General features: G+C 38.1%; 1 protein-coding gene across 3 annotated transcripts in view; it reads right to left on the bottom strand.

Moving 5' to 3' along the window:
- LOC114249492 (zwei Ig domain protein zig-8-like) overlaps window positions 1-17,555 on the bottom strand; it is a 241,753-nt gene extending 224,198 nt beyond the window's left edge. For all 3 annotated transcript variants that reach the window (XM_089735202.1, XM_089735203.1, XM_089735201.1), the window contains exon 1: window positions 17,361-17,555. The gene's annotated coding sequence lies outside the window, so the exon portion shown is untranslated. The remainder of the gene's footprint in view (window positions 1-17,360) is intronic.
- Window positions 17,556-18,163: the final 608 nt, after the last annotated feature.

Here is an 18,163-nt window from a genome sequence, read left to right on the forward strand (position 1 = left end):
AGTGTGTGAATGACGATATGAGAGAAAGAGGAGTGTAGAGATGACGGCTGATAGAAGAGAATGGAAGAGATAAATTTGCTGTGCCGACCCCACCTAACGGGATAAGGTGGAGAAAAAGAAGAAGAACTAAGTGAAATGTCGTTTTAACCCCGCCCTTCAATATGATTTATTGATTTTTGCATAATATTTTAGTGATCGTCTTTTTAGTTTTCAATGTAAAGCTAGAGCAGCATTTCTAAACAGTTATGGCAACACTGCCGAGCGGTCTGAACATTATTTAATAAATGAGATTTAAAAAATGCCCAATCCATATTAAATATTATCTATGGTCTAAGCCACGCAAAAGGATGTCACTACATAAATACTTAATCAATAAAATAATATCCAACGTTTTCTATATTCGAACAGAAAACACCAAATTGCCTTCGTAAGCACAACAAAGGCTATTAACGAAAAAACTCGTTACACGTCCTTTGTGCGGGCCAACATAAAGTAAAATATAGTACGCGTGGATCCCTGACGTCATATAGCTTTGGCTCCGTAGTGACCGCTTCACTGAAACCCTGTATCCAGTAATCTTAGAAAACTCATATTAGATTTGAAAACGTATAAATTTAGGGTTTTCATTACGTGAATAGATCTTCGCGTTCGCTTGGTTGACCTTGACCCCGGGGACAAGAGGGCGGCCGTCATATTGAGCCGGTTTCTGGCCAACACTGCAGAGGTTGACCAGGCGACGCGTCCCCTCTACAAGGTAGAGGTGGGACTGTATGGAGCTCTTCTATGAGGCCAGTCCCCGGTCGTAAGAGAGTCGCAAAACTGATGCAGAGATCAGCAGAGAGCGCGTCATCCTTTTGTTTCCTACCTAAGCTGATGATCTTGAGAGACCCTTTCAGCGTTACTTTAACTAGTAGGTGAGCTCATGGGGCTTAAACCGGACGACGTTGCTAACACTAACCCTAGCAAGAGCAATGCTTCTCAGAATCTACCGCCGGATCGGAAACGCGACCCACTGAGAAGATCCGGCGAGAAACTCAGTGGGCCGTGTCTATGGGTTAATTTACTCGCCGAGCCCTTCGTCGCAAGCGACGGATTCGACGAGAACGATGACTGGTGCTTGGGGTACCTAAAAGCACCCTTAGTGGATCGGGAGACCGAGCGCGTCATCACGAACTGGGTTATTCTAGGTTTAGGCCCCATCTCGTCGACTCTTAAAAGTGTATGCGCTGGCTGCTAATTACTATTGGCTGAGGGACTTCTATACTCGAGGCTAGGTGCGTGCCCGTTCTATATGTACCACAAATAAATTAACAAAAAGCTAAACAGCCTTCCTCAAAACTCTGGGCTCATATTGCTTAGAAAGACCGATTAGCAAAACCGATGATTCGATTAACTGACTTTCAATTATGAGCAATGTACAACAATTTTGCACATACGACTTTCAGAGCAAGGGACCAGTATCTTGCTAATATCTGCCGTGAAATAATCATACGTCGTTAGATTAGAAGACTCACCGATTAAAGTCAATATTAAATAAAGCGTGAAAAATAACGATGGATTAAAATAGTGTTCCACACTCAGTTTTTTTTTTATTGCTTAGATGTGTGAACGAGCTCACAGCCCACCTGGTGTTAAGTGGTTACTGGAGCCCATAGACATCTAAAACGTAAATGCGCCACCCACCTTGAGATATAAGTTCTAAGGTCTCAAGTGTAGTTACAACGGCTGCCCCACCCTTCAAACCGAAACGCATTACTGCTTCACGGCGGAAGTAGGCAGGGTGGTGGTACCTACCCGTGCGGACTCACAAGAGTGCGGACCACAAGACGGATTCTTAGTTCTTAGCTCAGTAATTTAACCTGTTTTAGGTATTGTCATGCTTATTATATATGATTTGATAAATAATGTAAATTTTGTACCTATTTATATTCAAAATGCCCGTAGTTTCTGACCGATTCTTCTTAGTAGTGAAAATGCATTCAAAATAGGCGTTAAAGTCGATTTGAAATTATCTTTGTGCTTGAATAACAAATATTTGGATTTGTATGCAGGATTCAATAATCACTTAATACACTGTTGTAGCAGCGAAGACGTCTGTCTGTCTGTCAATGTAGTGAGAGAAAAAATTGGAGTTCTGATGCAAGCATTCCAGAAAGTACTTAAGGTGACGTTTATATGGTACAGCATTATCTTCGATTCTCCCGAGGCGTAAATATATTATGTAAAGAAAAACCTTTTTTTTACGTAATTTTTATGTAAATACTTTGAAACTTTTAGTTAAAAAAAAAGGTTTTTTTCTTATAAAGATTGAATGAACTCTCTGTCATTGAGAAAAAAGAAGAGTTCAGTTTTACTTAATTCAATAATACTGTGTAAAATAATAATTTGTCCAAGATATACTAATATTATAAAGAGGAAAGATTTGTTTGTTTGTTTGTTTCGAATAGGCTCCGAAACTACTGGACCGATTTGAAAAATTATTTTTCCATTAGAAGCCGACATTGTCCCTGATGAACATAGGCTACTTTTTTTTTTTTTTTTTTTTTTTTTTAATTTTTTTTTTTTGTTTCATGTGTGTTTTAATGTTTCCGAAGCGAAGCGAGGGCGGGTCGCTAGTCCAAGATAAAGACTGAAATGTTGTTATCTTAATATTGTACAGAAAACGCAATTCTTTCATTATTTTTTAACCATTTTCAGAATATTCAACTTATATAATAATACATTGACAATAAAAAAGCCAGACTAAGCCGTAAAAGTAGTTTTAATTTAATTATGTTAAAAAGTTTTTATTCCAACGCAATCCAGACCTTAACATGTCGCAAAGTTTCCATTGCGCTCGATTTATCACTCGCGCAGTATAAAATTCACAAGTTTCAGTCGAATACACAAATTAACGAAAATTCGAAAAGTACATTTAGAAAATTTGGAGCGTTGCCCAATAGCGACGAAGTTTATACCGGCCGGTGAATTCAGCCCGGACTAAGATTCTCGATCGCAACATTAGAAGCATGGCGTATTACACGCGCTAATATAGTTAAAGTTCACAAGTTTTTTTTTATTTTTTTTATTGCTTAGATGCGTGGACGAGCTCTCAGCCCACCTGGTGTTAAGTGGTTACTGGAGCCCGTAGACATCTACAACGTAAATGCGCCACCCACCTTGAGATATAAGTTCTAAGGTCTCAGTATAGTTACAGCGGCTGCCCCACCCTTCAAACCGAAACGCATTACTGCTCCACGGCAGAAATACGCAGTACTTTAAACTATAAATATTATAGTTTGAATTAAAGTCGTCACCGTCGGCCTACCGAGCAAATGCAATTTATTGTCTATTTTTTAGTTGGATTTTCTATAAAAGCGTATTTTGTTCGTTTTTTTAAACTATTTTTTTTGCTATTATTAATTAGGAAGTTTGTTATCTAAATTTTATATTAATAATATTAATAACATTACACACACTACCATGTATTTGAGACACACACTAATATAATACACTATTTTTTTATTGTCAAACTTTTGTTATTGCTTAAAGTCTGTGGTCAAATTGAGAATAGGTTAATATTGGACGACTTTAATATTACGAGTATTTGTCTATAGTGTAGTCTTGGCGAATCTGTGACGATAGAAATATAATAAATAGTATTTGACAATAGAACCATAATAATGTTCAAACTTATAATTTCAATGAGTTATAGTCGAATTTCGACTACTGCTGGACCACTAGTTATTCATAAATAGTTATAAGCACGCTTATATAGTTTTGTTAAATAGAAATCAGATTTCTTTGAGTTCAGAATTCTTTAGGCAGCGTCAGGTTAACATCACGAGAGGACTGCCAAAACCAATTGTCGCTGTATTTTGATCAGAAGCCCCAAAATTTCTATAGCAATGGATTCATGTTCCTACCTACAAGTTGGCAAAAAGTTATCGAACAAAATGGTACCTACATACTTTAGTTAAATGTTAATAAGCTATATTAAAAAATGTTGGGAATTTTCTTAAAAAATGCGAAAAAACTTTTCCCCGACCTATTAGATAGAAGTTTGGCGCTCTATTTTTATGTTCGGGGAGAAATCATCGATCGCTATCTGGCGTCCCGCCGCGTGGGTTGACAAAAAGAAATGATTAGGGATACCAGGGACAAAATAATCAATTTATCGTCTATCGAGCGTTGCTTTTGTTTCAATTCCGAATACATTTGGAATCGATTCCTTTTGTTCTCATGTCGTATTTGTACTAAAAGAATTTATTTAACACTAATAATATTTATCTCTAAAGTAGTTAGTCTAATGTAATATATTTGTTGCTGTTTGCTGTTCTTAAAACCACATATTCGCGTATGAAAAAACCGACCAAATTTATTTGTATTTAGATTTAGTAATTTTTTCCCTCTCTAAGCACCTGTCATTTTTGTAAATACTTTGACATTGGCAAAATCAATGCCAAAGGCGTTGGAGCCAAATTAACTAAAAGAAGAAGAAGTAACACTCCGTACTACGTAATAGGTTTTATTGGATTATTTTCGAATGTGTGGTAGAACAACGCCGCCACATCTCTTCTCGTGCGTACTGTAAAAGGTGAATTAGAGACTTACTAGAGATTGGGCTTCTTCCGAATAGTTTACTGCAATGGTAGGGATATAATATTACAACGTATTTTTTTGTATTTGCTTAGGGTGGTGGTATTTACGTTGTATATGTCTATGGGCTCCAGTAACCACTTAACACCAGGTGGGCTGTGAGCTCGTCCACCGACCTAGCAATATAATTAGTCAGAGCACTTCCCCTAGAACATATAGTACAAAGTACAAACAGAATCGAAATCCATTTTACATCTATTTTGAGTCCGATAGAGGAGAAAGTACCACTATCCTCTCAAATTCGGTCACAACATCATGATTTGAAGACTGAGACCGTAGTTTACACAATTGAGACGTGCCATCGTGATGTGTATGATATCTGGTAATCATTTAACAGCAGTCATGAGATCGTGTCAATATAGAATAATACAATTCCTGGGAGGTTCCGCTCCAAAGATTACAGGTAGTTATTCTACGTTGTACTATAAAACTAGAGACTTAGAACTTATGTCTCAAATTGGATCGGGGCATTTAGATTGTGATGTGTTAGGGTTAAAAAAAAAGAATAGCAAAGCGCAGTATATAAACTATTCTTTCAGAGAGCATTAATTATAGACCGCAAAAAAACGTTCAAATATTTTGGCTTCAAGATAATGAGACGAATGTAAAATTTCGAGAAGAGGATAGTTGTAAGTTTTAGTAATGATCATAGCGATATAAAATTTGATAATTATTTTACATATTATTCGTATATATTACATAGATTTATTCAGAATGTATTAAGTACGAATACTAGGCTGCACTAAAAGTATCGGGAATGGAATATTTCCACTATTCCTGTCATATTAAAATCTTTTTAATTGAAAACTCCTTGGTTTTAAAAATCGTATACTATTTATTTATTTAAAAAAAGATTCTCGGTCTTGTCACGAGGTTTTGTCAAACTTGTTTAGTCGTTGAGAAAATGGAATTGACTCGGGAAAATTCAAGAGCGATGATTTATTATGACTTTCGAAGTTGTTTAACACAAAAACAGTGTGTTGACCGGATGATTTCTGCATTTGGTGATGAAGCCCCATCCAAAACCACAATTTATCGCTGGTTTGCTGAGTTTCAACGTGGACGTGTCAAGCTCAGTGATGATCCCCGTCAAGGTCATCCAAAAACTGCAGTCACCCAAGAAAACGTTGATGCTGTGCGTAAGCTGATTGAGGAAGATCGACATGTGACCGCGAAATTCAGGCAACTTTAGACATTGGCATGAGTCAAATACAAATAATCTTGCATGAACAATTAGGTGTAAAAAAGTTGTTTTCCCGATGGATACCGCATTCGCTCTGTGAAGAGCAAAAAGCGGCTCGCGTTACTTGGTGCGTCAGAACTCTCGAAAGATTCCACGCAGGATCCTCAAATGCTGTATACAACATTGTATCAGGTGACGAATCCTGGATATACGCGTACGAACCCGAAACAAAAAACCAGTCACGAGTTTGGGTGTTCGAAAATGAGTTAAAGCCAACAAAAATTGTTCGTTCACGGAGTGTTGCAAAAAAAAAATGGTGGCCACGTTTGTCTCCAAAACCGGCCATGTTACGACTATTCCTTTGAGGGACAAAGAACGGTTAATGCAGAATGGTATGCTAGCATTTGTTTGCCACAGGTCGTTTCTGGACTCCGTAAAGAGAACTGCGACCGCCGCATCATCCTCCATCACGACAATGCGAGTTCTCACACCGCGCACAGAACAAAAGAGTTTTTAGAGCAAGAAAACATAGAATTATTAGACCATCCGCCGTACAGCTCCGACCTAAGCCTTAATGATTTCTATACTTTCCCTAAAATAAAGAATAAATTGCGTGGACAGAGATTTTCATCACCTGAAGAAGCTGTGGACGCCTACAAAACGGCCATTTTGGAGACCCCAACTTCCGAATGGAATGGTTGCTTCAATGATTGGTTCCATCGTATGGAAAAATGTGTCAAATTTCGCGGAGAATACTTCGAAAAGCAATAAATACATTTTTAAATAGTAACGTTGTGTCACTTCGATAATTCCCGAAATTTTCAGTGCCGCCCTCGTATTAGGTACCAAAACAGAGCAAGCACAAAGACAACCACGAATATATGAAACACTGTATAACGCTTCCCATCTCATTTTCTCCCACGTTAAATATTATGTATTTATGTGTTTGTCTCTTTTTACTGTCGCTTTTTCGTTTCATCGACTTCCGAATCACAACGATTCTTTTTCCTCCTACCTGCTGATAGCCTTGAAAAGCTATTTCAGCTTCTGCTTAACGTGTAGGTGAGCTCAAGGGGCTCAAACCGGGAATGTTGCTAGCACTGGCCCTTGCAAGACCAGTGCTTTGCAGACTCTACCACTGGATCGGAAACGCGACCCACTGAAAAGATCCGGCAAGCAACTCATTGGGCTGTGTCTATGGGGTCACAACGATACTAATCAAGTTTTCACTTTAAAAATGAATTTCTTCCGACATATTTTTAGTCAAAACTAATCACTTTCAAACCAAAACACAATTCAGCTTAGTGCGAATGTAATTTTTTTTTTTTGTTCTTTTATATTGTGTAAACAAAGAATGAACGATGTTTCTACGCACACTTTGTAAATTAATTTCGAGCACTCAATCAAGACGGAAGCGTCGAAAGCACGCGATCACGTCACATCGCCACCATTAATAAACTTGATGAGTTACGCACGAATTTGATTAAAACATTTCAACGATTTAATCTTGCGATTAATTTACTGGTGGTATTTATGGTCATTCCGCGACATTTTCCTCTATCTGCCGCCGAGTGTAGAGCATCGTGAGCTGTGGTGTAGAGGGTGGTGCGGATCTGGGTAGTCCAACGTGTCGGGCCTCTACCTGATCGCTATCTAAGTCTTTAACAATAATAAAATAATAAGTCTTTGAAAATAGAATCTTAACAGTGTACAGACTTACAATTTCACTGGTGGTAGGACCTCTTGTGAGTCCGCACGGGTGGGTACCACAACCCTGCCTATTTCTGCCGTGAAGCAATAATGCGTTTTGGTTTGAAGGGTGGGGCAGCCGTTGTAATTATACTGAGACCTTAGAACTCATATCGGGTGGCGGCATTTACGGTGTAGATGTCTATGGGCTCCGGTAACTACTTAACACCAGGGGAGCTGTGAGATCGTCCACCCTTCGGCGTAGAATGATCCGGAATAAGCTCTTTTTGCGAGGAGGTGGTCACAACCCTCAGTATTGAGGAAACCGAAGAAGAAAGACTTATTACTATAATCATAGATTTCGCCAAGACTACACTTTAGACAAATAGTCATAAAGGCAAACAATATTTAAAATCTATTCACAATTTGACCACAGAGAATAAGCAATAAGAAAAGTTTGACAATAAACAAATAGTATATATGCGTGTGTGTGTGTCAAATGCATCGTAGTGTGTATAATGTTTTCTTTATTGATTTAATGTATCTTTTATGCATTATTTTTAAAAAATATTAGCATTGTGCACTCCTTCTCTATGTTCTCTGTAAGTGTAGAAAATTTCATACTCCTCCGTCCGCGCAATTTTTGTAAAAAGTTTTGCTTCACGTATTAATATATCGTATAATAGTGATACATGCTCCAGTGATCCCTTGCAATAAACCTTCAAACTCACCTTCGATTATAAAAATTTGAGTCGCCGAAAAAATTGCTTAATATTTATTTTCTGTTGATATGATATGAAGAGATTTTTTATTTATTTATTGCTAAGATGGTAGGGCGAGTTCAAGGCCCACCTGGTTTTAAGTGGTTACTCACAACGTAAATTCCACCTCCGAGATATGAGTTTAAAGTCTCAGTTGTCAATGTCAATACAACGGCTGCCCCACCCTTCAAACCGAAACGTATTGCTTCAAGGCAATATAGGCAGGGTGGTGGTACCTGCTCTTGCGGACTCAAATTGAGTGACATTTAGCCTCAAATTTAATTATTAATGAATTTGCCTACAACGGCTTCCTCTGAAAGGATGCCTTTGCTTTTAATGGAAAGAACGATCGTGTGAAGTACTGATTTCACTGGAATTGAGCAACCAAGTAAGTTTGTCGGTTTTATTAAAGATTAGCAAGCCTTCTTTTATTTAACTGTCACTGTTTGTGATCCCGGGATCGTTTAATTGCCATTGTAACTATACTATAATGCAGCATTTACATTGTAGATGTCTCTGGGCTCCAGTAACCACTTAGCACCAGGTGGGCTGTGAGCTCGTTCACTCATCTAAGCAATAAAAAAAACATATTTATTTTACCACCGTATTTACCACCATACCAATAATTACGAATCGGGCCATCCAGGTCATTCCCTTTATCGTTTGAAGTAGCCAAAGCAGACCCAAGGATTCTAATATTAGTCACTAGCTCTGCCCTTAGTATTTTGAATAAAATAATATCCGAAATCCTTTATTTAAGTACAATAATAATATTTTGCAGGTACTTATAATCATCGCTATTACACTAATATTGAGTTCCATAGCCGAATCCAGCAGCTTAAAACAAGGCTCTGCGATTGGCATCTAGGAATTGACAGGACGTAAGCCCCTGTTAAGCTCAAGGAGCTTTGTTGTTGCAACAAAACAAGTCTTATCTTACAAGTTTATATCATAAAAATAACAATATGGATTCTACAATGCTGTTATGTAATTTATGAGAGTTATAAATTTGTAATAAACTGTGCTCATAGTTTATTGTAAAGTCTATCCCTATTAATTTAATCCGGGTTGAGAAAGATAGAAAGAAAGAGAAGGAGAGGGAGAGTGAGAGAGAGAAAGAGAGAGAGTTAGAGTTCGTATTATACACAAATATAATAATAAAAACAAAACAATGGCAAAATATCAAGGACAAAAAGCAAAATGAGCCTTTTTATCGCTAATCCGTCTTAGACACGTCCTGCAGACAATCATCAGATGAAACCGAAATAATTTATGAAGAGGTATTGAATGCGGTGCATCTGGTGCTTACCGGAGCCCATAGACATTACTAACTGAAGTTTTGGTCGGCAGCGGCTTGGCTCTGCTCCTGGCATTGCCGAAGTCCATGGGTGACGATAACCACTTACCATCAGGTGAGCCGTATGCTCGTCAGCCTACAAGGACAATACAAAAAAAAAAACTGAATGCCACCATCCGCGTAAAGACACAAGATCTAATTCTCCATAGTATGAATCCAGAACGCATTATTACTTCTAGCCAGAAATGGACTGGTTGGTGGTATCGACCCATAACACGCCCACCTGTAAACAATTTCAGTTTTTATTTATTTTCGTTATACTTATAATTGTATTCGGGAACGTCCATGATTGTCCACGAGAAACGCCCTTGTTTTCCTAACAAGAGCATTTCTTAACGAAACATCAAATTGTGTAAATCTCTCGCTTGAATTATTCTAGTCACGTTCAGAAAGGGTGGGACACTGGGTCCCTTTGAATCCTCCGGCCCTCTCGAGAATCTTCAGCCACTCAATGGCCTTATCCAAGTTTTCTCGTTTCTTAAGTATATTATTGGATTTATTGATTTCGTAAATGTGAGTTTACGCCGTGGCTTATGCGCGAAGAATCATTTTCCATATTATATTTACTAATATACCAAAAATCCTTTACAATACGTAAAGTCTCCAAACGGTATAAGTTAGGACTTTAGGACTTATCGCATACCAAAATACGATGGGGAGCTTAGAGGGAATTTATTCAAAGCTTCGATAAAATATATCTTGGCAACGTAGATGACTTTCAGAAAAAGGACTACAGAGGGCATCACTTAAATTAAGACAAATTTGTAAATAGTAATCCCCACAAGCATTTTCCCACAAACAGGGTCATAATCAAATGGAATAACCCTACCTATTTCAGCATTATTTATCATCATCCCCGTAAAAAGTTTTAAAAACAGATCGGGCACCTATACTATCACCGGAAGAGCATCACAATCACTTGATGATAGACAGTAATCAGATGTTTTTTATTGCTCTTGTTGGCTCACAAGCCTACGGTCGCATGGCCAAGCCGCCGAACCGAGGTACCGCGAAGAGAGGTTCATTCCAAAACCGATAGATGGTACGCGTCGAAAAAATCCCTACAAAATTCTAGCAGCGATTCTTGGTATACGAAATCTGCTCCGACGGTAGGGAGTGCGATCGTACAAATAAGATGACGGTATGATCTCAAACAAATCCACAGAGCACTCCCCACGGAACAAATCGTACAAAACATAGAACTGGAGTCCTCCCGTAGACCCATAGTTTCGAAGCAATCTGTGAGTATAGGAGCATTGACAGTTCGAACGCCCCTCCTATGTATAAATGATGAGATGCCACGATTGCTTGGCTGATCGAAAATAGAGTTACACATATTTAGAGACCCGTTCGTAAATGTGTTTCGACTAATGATGGAAGCAAATGCGATGGTCTACATGAAGGCAGTGTCGACATAACGCTATCTCTGAGAAAAGCTTATAGAATAAACGAGGCTTAACGGTAGGCAGCGGCTTGGCACTGTCACTGGCATTGCTGGAGTCCTCGGGTGAAGGTAACCACTCACCATCCAGTGGGCCGTATGCTCGTCTGTCTGTAACTATACTGAGACCTTAGAACTCTTATCTCAAGGTGGGTGGCGGCATTTACGTCTATGGGCTCCGGTAACCACTTAACACCAGGTGGGCCGTTCACTCATCTAAGTAATAAAAAATAAATTTAAAAAGGGCAATAAAAAACAAAAAAGAGTAGGAAAATAAAAATAAAAAGGAAGAAGCCTGAAGAATAAACAAAATCATTTGCGATCTGTTTAAATGTTTACAGATTCCAACTACCCACATTATGAATGTGTAAAATCCATAAAATAAGTTTCACAACAAAACTATTTAGTCCGCATCTAGGTTAGACTATTGTCACGCACTCGAAGCTCATTCCGGACAACATGTTACATACAGTATTTGGCAAGAAATCACCATAAAAGCTCCGAAAAGCTCGGCTAATCGTCGCAGAAGCTTACTTTTTGTTTGTCCCGCTTTTTACACAAAGCTGCCCCAGTTCCAAAAGAAGCTGTTTCGTTACATAGGTTGAATGCTTTAGTTATATGTTAGTTCTTTAGTCGAGAAAATGAGGTTACATGTGCCGTGAAGCAGTAACGCGTTTCGGGTTGTAGGGTGGGGCAGCCGTTGTGACTATACTGAGACCTTAGAACTATATCTCAAGGTGTGTGGCGCATTTACGTTGTAGATGTCTATGGGCTCCAGTAACCACTTATCACCAGGTGGGCTGTGAGCTCGTCCACACATCTAAGCAATAATAAAAAAAAAAGGTTACATGTACACAACTACCAAACTTTATGGTCTCTATTTGGGACTCTAATTTAGATGCCGGTTGCAATGTAATTTATGTAAATAAACTTTTTTTTCTAATGACATGTTTTCTCGCTTTGGCAGACTTCGGCGAACCCAAATGGTAATGATGATTTTAAATATTAATAGCCATGTTTACATGTGTATTGGTAGGGTTTATTTCATTTATGGGGTTGTTTGACCAATGTCTGGACGTGAGGTCCAAGTTCTTGTTGCCTATGTCCCTTTTTCTAACCCAGATGGCTGCTTCACTGCAGAAACAGATACCATGATGACGCGTACCGTGAGGCCTTACAACCCTTTTTTTATTTTTTATTGCCCAGGTATGTGGACGAGCTCACAGCCCACCTGGTGTTAAGTGGTTACTGGAACCCATAGACATCTACAACGTAAATGCGCCACACACCTTGAGATATAAGTTCTAAGGTCTCAGTAAAGTTACGACGGCTGCCCCACCTTTCAAACCGAAACGCATTACTGCTTTACGGCAGAAATGGGTGGGGAGGTGGTACCTACCCGTGCGGACTCACAAGAGGTCCTACCACCAGTAAGTATAAAATTCGAACTAAAAGTCTCTACATTAGGACCAAAAGTCGTTCATTAATCATACCTTGGTCACGTAAAGTATAGCTTACATAACCTGTTATCATTTCTCTATTAATATAGGATGATGTTTTAACTTTGATGTCCGAAAGGATTAAATCAAATTGTTACTCTAGGATAATCCGTATTCCAACGGAAGCGTAGCTTTGTGTAAATAAGGATTATTTGTCTTTTCACCACTCTGTATAAGTTGAAGTAATTTTAATCGAATTCAGAGCAGGAAGCTGGCTCCTGGAAGTTGGTTCGCCTCAAGGGGTTATACGGATTGGTGATTCTTATCTGTTAGCCAATTAAGTTGAAAATCGTTGGGCGCTTAGAAGTTGACACGTTATTCGTGTGACTAGCAGTGAAGAATTCATTAACTTTTATGGTTTTAGGTTCCTAATGGCTTCGGGCTTGCCATGAATGCTATCAAAGAATTCGAACTTCGCGAACTTTCTATATTATTTTGTCGATAGTTCAATTTCAAAGGGCTAATCATAATTAGCATACTTAATATTATAGCATTGTGAGGTAATTAAGTAGTTAAATAAATAAAAATTGTATTACCCGTGTTATTATTAGAATAATTTGATTAATCTGAACAATCACGTAAAAAAAAAAAGCAAAAAAAAATTTAGAATTTAGAAATTGGCGAATATCTTTTCTTTTCAATTTTTTATTTGATTTTTCATAAATTCATAAATTAATATCTGCTAAGCAACTCTTTCGTTGTCCACTGATATTCTTCTCTGTAAACTATTTGTCATAACCATTGTTTTAGAAAGATATTTTTTTTTTTTTAAACGAGGCGAGGGAGGGAAGAGGGATGAGAGGAGGAAGGAGGAAGGGGCAAACAAGTGTAAACAGCATCACTATTATTTTTACTTCTTTCCTTTTTTTCTTTTTTTCTTTTCTTCTTTATAATTTCTTCTTCATACTTGAAACGTGTATGTAACCTATTATTTGCATGAAATAAAAGGCTTATTATTATTATTATTATTATTATTATTAAACAACTCTTTCATGTACTCTCTGTAGCTAAAACAATTTCTATGACTTTTTTTTTTTTTTTTCATACTATTTACATTTTCAAACTAAAGTTTTGATATTTTCAGATACAAATATATTTGTCCTGGATGAGTCCAGAAACTAATCCAGTTCACCAATACGGCTGAAATTTTAATAGTTACTTTGATGACGTAGGTACCACTAACAAGGTCTATGTACGGTTTGTACCTATACATACTGAATACGTTGACACACCGTGCGTCGTCATTGTGGTGTCAAATTATTTTATTATATTCTTGGCGCAGTGCATTTAGCAACACGCACTCGTTAAGACGTTACCATCTGTGCTTAACCAATATAATAAAGGTGCTCAAACAACATACTAACTCTTTGGAACTCTACAAACTTCCCCTTGAACTCCAACAGTCCAGATATTCCTTTAAATAGAATTAAAAGCGTGAACCGAAATTTGGTAATAAATCTGAAGCCTTGCTAATATTCTTTTAAAACATGAAACATATGGTTTTTTTTTATTGCTTGTGTGGGTGGACGAGCTCACAGCCCAGCTGGTGTTAAGTGATTACATCTGCAACGTAAATGCCGCCACTCACCTTGAAACATGAGTTATAAGGTCTCACTTTTTTAACAGTAAAACGGCTGCCCTGCCCTCCAAACCGAAACGCGTAGCTGATTCGCGGCAGAAACAGGCAGGGCGGTGTTACCTACCCGTGCGGACTCACAAGACAACCTGCCATCAGTAATTACGAAAACTATAATTTTGCGGGTTTGGTTTTTTATTACACGATGTTATTCCTTCACCGTGGAAGACAATCGTGAAGATTCTTAAGTACGTATTTCATTAGAAAAATTGGTACCCGCCCGCGGGATTCGAACACCGCTGCATCGTCAGATACAAATGCAACGAACCTCTCTTTTAGGCCACAATGATTTAAATATGAATAAAAATATAAATAAAAACACGCTACTGACTTCAATTAAACGTTTTTTTTTTAATAAAACAGATGGTACAAAATTACTTTATGTTATGTATAGATTATTGAGTGGCTCACAGCTGATATTCGTGTTCTCAATTGATTGTCAATAAGTGTAGAACTACTGTTTTTTCCTCCTACGTATTCGCTGTTAGCCTAAGGGGCTATTCTGGATACGGGCGGACGGGTAAGTGAGCCCACGGGCTCAACCTGAGAGATTTTGTTAACACTAGCCCTAACAAGAGCAGTGTTTCGCAGAATCTACCACCGGATCCGAATCGCGACCCACTGAGAAGATCCGGCGAGAAACTCAGTGGGTTGTGTCTATGGGTTAGCTCGCTCGTCAAACTCTTCGTCATAATTGACGAGTTCGACGAGGACGGTGACAGGTGCTTAAGGGACCTAAAAGTACCGAGAGTGAATCCGAGGGACCAGACAAGACACGTTTCGGGCGACGATGGCTTTCCGTTGCCCCATCGCCTGGGTCAGATAAGAACCAGTGACGCAGTAATGCGTTTCGATTTAAAGGGCAGCCATTGGTACTGTAAAAAATGGGAACTTATAACGATTATCTAATGGTGGGTGGCGGCATTTACGTTATAGATGTCAATGGATTTCGGTAACTACTTAACACCGGATGGACCGTAAGGTCGTCCACCCATCTGACCAATAAAAAAAGATGTGTGGTGTCGTGGGACACCGGATAGGAACGAAGTTCCTTATTATAAAAATATTTATTTTAAGTTCTATTTGAGTCTATCTGTCTATCTATCTATCTGTGTATATCGATGTATAAAGAGAATAAAACTGGAAGTTTCGCAACAACCCACGGTCATTCGGTAACGTGCGAACTTATTGTGGTACACTTCATTCACGGTTTTTTGCATAAGAGTTAGTGTATTGCGCAAAGAAACGCTCTGAGATCGTGGTCAATGAATGATAAAAAAAATATGTAATTTTTTGTACGTTATTACAAAGTTAAGTCATACACTGTGTGCATTACTAATAAAAATCTTACCTTACGGACGTCTTTTTCCCGGTTAGGGTACCCCTCCGTATCGTCCCATAAGGAACTTCGTTCCAAAAATTATAATTTAATGTGCTTTCGAAAGCTATCGTTCCGGCTTTCTATTGACTGAACGAGCACACACGCAATGTAAACCTAGCTTAAACTGCGTATTTATTGTTATTTATTCACGTGCATGTAAACATTTATACATTTGCGGCTTAAATGGTGCATATTAAATTAAACTATTATATTTATAGCTGTAAATTGTGACTTAAATGACTAAGACAAGGGCCTGATTTCGCCATCTTTGTTAAAAAAAAATCTCTGGTAGCTGGCTATTCCAGCTCAGCTGAAACTGGTAAGTAAGCTCACGGGCTGATCCTATGAGAACGTACTAACACTGGCCCTAGCTACAGCAGTGCTTTACAGAATCTACCACCGGATCGGAATCGCGACCCGCTAAGATCCGGCAAGAACGTCGGTAGGGGTTTGTTATAGTAGATAGGCAGCTTTTTTTATTTTTTTATTGCATAGTTGGCTGGACGAGCTTACAGCCCACCTGGTGTTAAGTTGTTACTGGAACCCATAGACTTCTACAATATAAATGCGCTACCCACCTTGAGATATAAGTTCTTTCGGTCTCACTATAGTTACAACGGCTGCCCCACCCTTCAAACCGAAACGCATTACTGCTTCATGGCAGAAATGGGCAGGGTGGTGGTACCTACCCGCGCGGACTCACAAGAGGTCCTACCACCAGTAATTACGCAAATTAAAATTTGGCGGGTTTGATTTTTTTTATAACACGATATTATTCCTTCACCGTTGAAGTCAATCGTGAACATTGGTTGAGTACGAATTTCATTAGAAAAATCGAATCTGATGTATTAAGATAACTGGAATTATAATGTGGATAAATCCGGCTATGTTTAATTATAAGTCATTAAACGAGTAACGTATTTATTAGACCGGAAAATGTCAATGGTTCGCGGTAGTAATAGGCAGGAGGGTGTCTCCCACGACTAGTGAAGTTAATGAGCTCAATGAGTTAGCACAATATGTTAGTGTCGATGAATAACACGTTAGTGGCCCGGGTGACCACAAAAACTAAAATATTCGTGGTAATGTAAGGTTAAGCCGTAAAAGCACTTCCAATTGAAAGTTTAATAAAAAAAGCTCTCTATAACCATAAAAGTATTCACAGCTTTAATTTCTACAAATTCGCGGCAATAATCAGTAATATTGTTGTTCCGAGGACGCAATACGTCCACAAGACGTCTGGCTACTGGCAAAAGATTTTAAAACATTAAAACTCCCTCAAAACGTTATACATTGCTCCGTTAAACAAAATATAATAAGTACCATGCAGTGGTAATCCGGCAACGTAACTAAAAACACACGTTAAAATCGAATTTCCATTGAATGATAGTAAAAACGTAGCAACACATTAATCTAACAAATATAGAATGTATATAAAATGAAAATAAAACTGATGTACAATTTCGGAGTAGGTAGTTAGGCAGTAATTACATTCACACTTTGATCAAACGCGTACGATTAATTCCAACACCCTCTGATTACTACAATAAACGCCTGAAATGCGTTAATAGAAGACCGAAACGTAATTGCAGTCAAAAAACTGTAATTTACGGGTAAATTAAACAAACAAGCGCTCTGGGAAGTTGATTACAAAAGTTTTACTTAAAAAAGTTTTCTAGACTCGTCGTCTATTTTACCGAAATTTGAGTTCGTTTTTTTGTTTTCTTTATTCAAGAAACTTCAGTTGAGAATTTATAATTACGAATAACACTGACCTTCGTCGAAAAAAATCTCCAGCTATACTACTTAATGCTGTCGTTTGTGTGCTGAATGTTTATCGTCACACACATTAGGCTCACACACACTAGCACTAAAACACTATATGTCACACACTACCACTGAGTTGGACTGTTAAAAAATCGATGTTTTTTTCGGGTTGACGTCGAGCGACGTGCGTCTAAGCGGAGGGCGGCTCGCGACTGCGGGAGACGCCGCGGTGGCGCTGACGTCGCGCGCCCGGGAATCGCCGCGAACTTACATTTCAAAAATTCAATTTAATTTTTTTTAATATTGTATTTTAGGCAACAAAAAGCATGAGGGAAGAATTTCTACTAGGATTATATTGTTTTATAATTTTCCGCGTCGCAGTAATTGTAAATAATCTATATATTAATACGTGAAGCAAAAACTTTATATCACTTTTTACGAAAATTGCGCGGACGGAGGAGTATGAAATTTTCCACACTTATAGAGAATATAGAGAAGAAGTGCAAAATGCTAATATTTTTTTAAAATAATGCATAAAAGATACATTAAATCAATAAAGAAAACATCACACACACTACATACCATGTATTTCACGCACACACGCATGCATACTATTTATTGTCAAACTTTTGTTCTTGACGTCTGTTGTCAAATTAAGGATAGATTAAATATTGTTTGTCTTTATTAATATATTTTTATAGAGTAGCCTTGGCGAAAGTGATTATAGAAATATAAAATACAATCATAATAGTGTACAAACTTACAATTCCAATTAATTATAGTCGAATTTCGACTACTGCGGGACCTCTAG

The sequence above is a fragment of the Bombyx mandarina genome, chromosome 19, assembly GCF_030267445.1.
Source record: "Bombyx mandarina strain Sakado chromosome 19, ASM3026744v2".
Taxonomy (NCBI): Eukaryota; Metazoa; Arthropoda; class Insecta; order Lepidoptera; family Bombycidae; genus Bombyx; species Bombyx mandarina.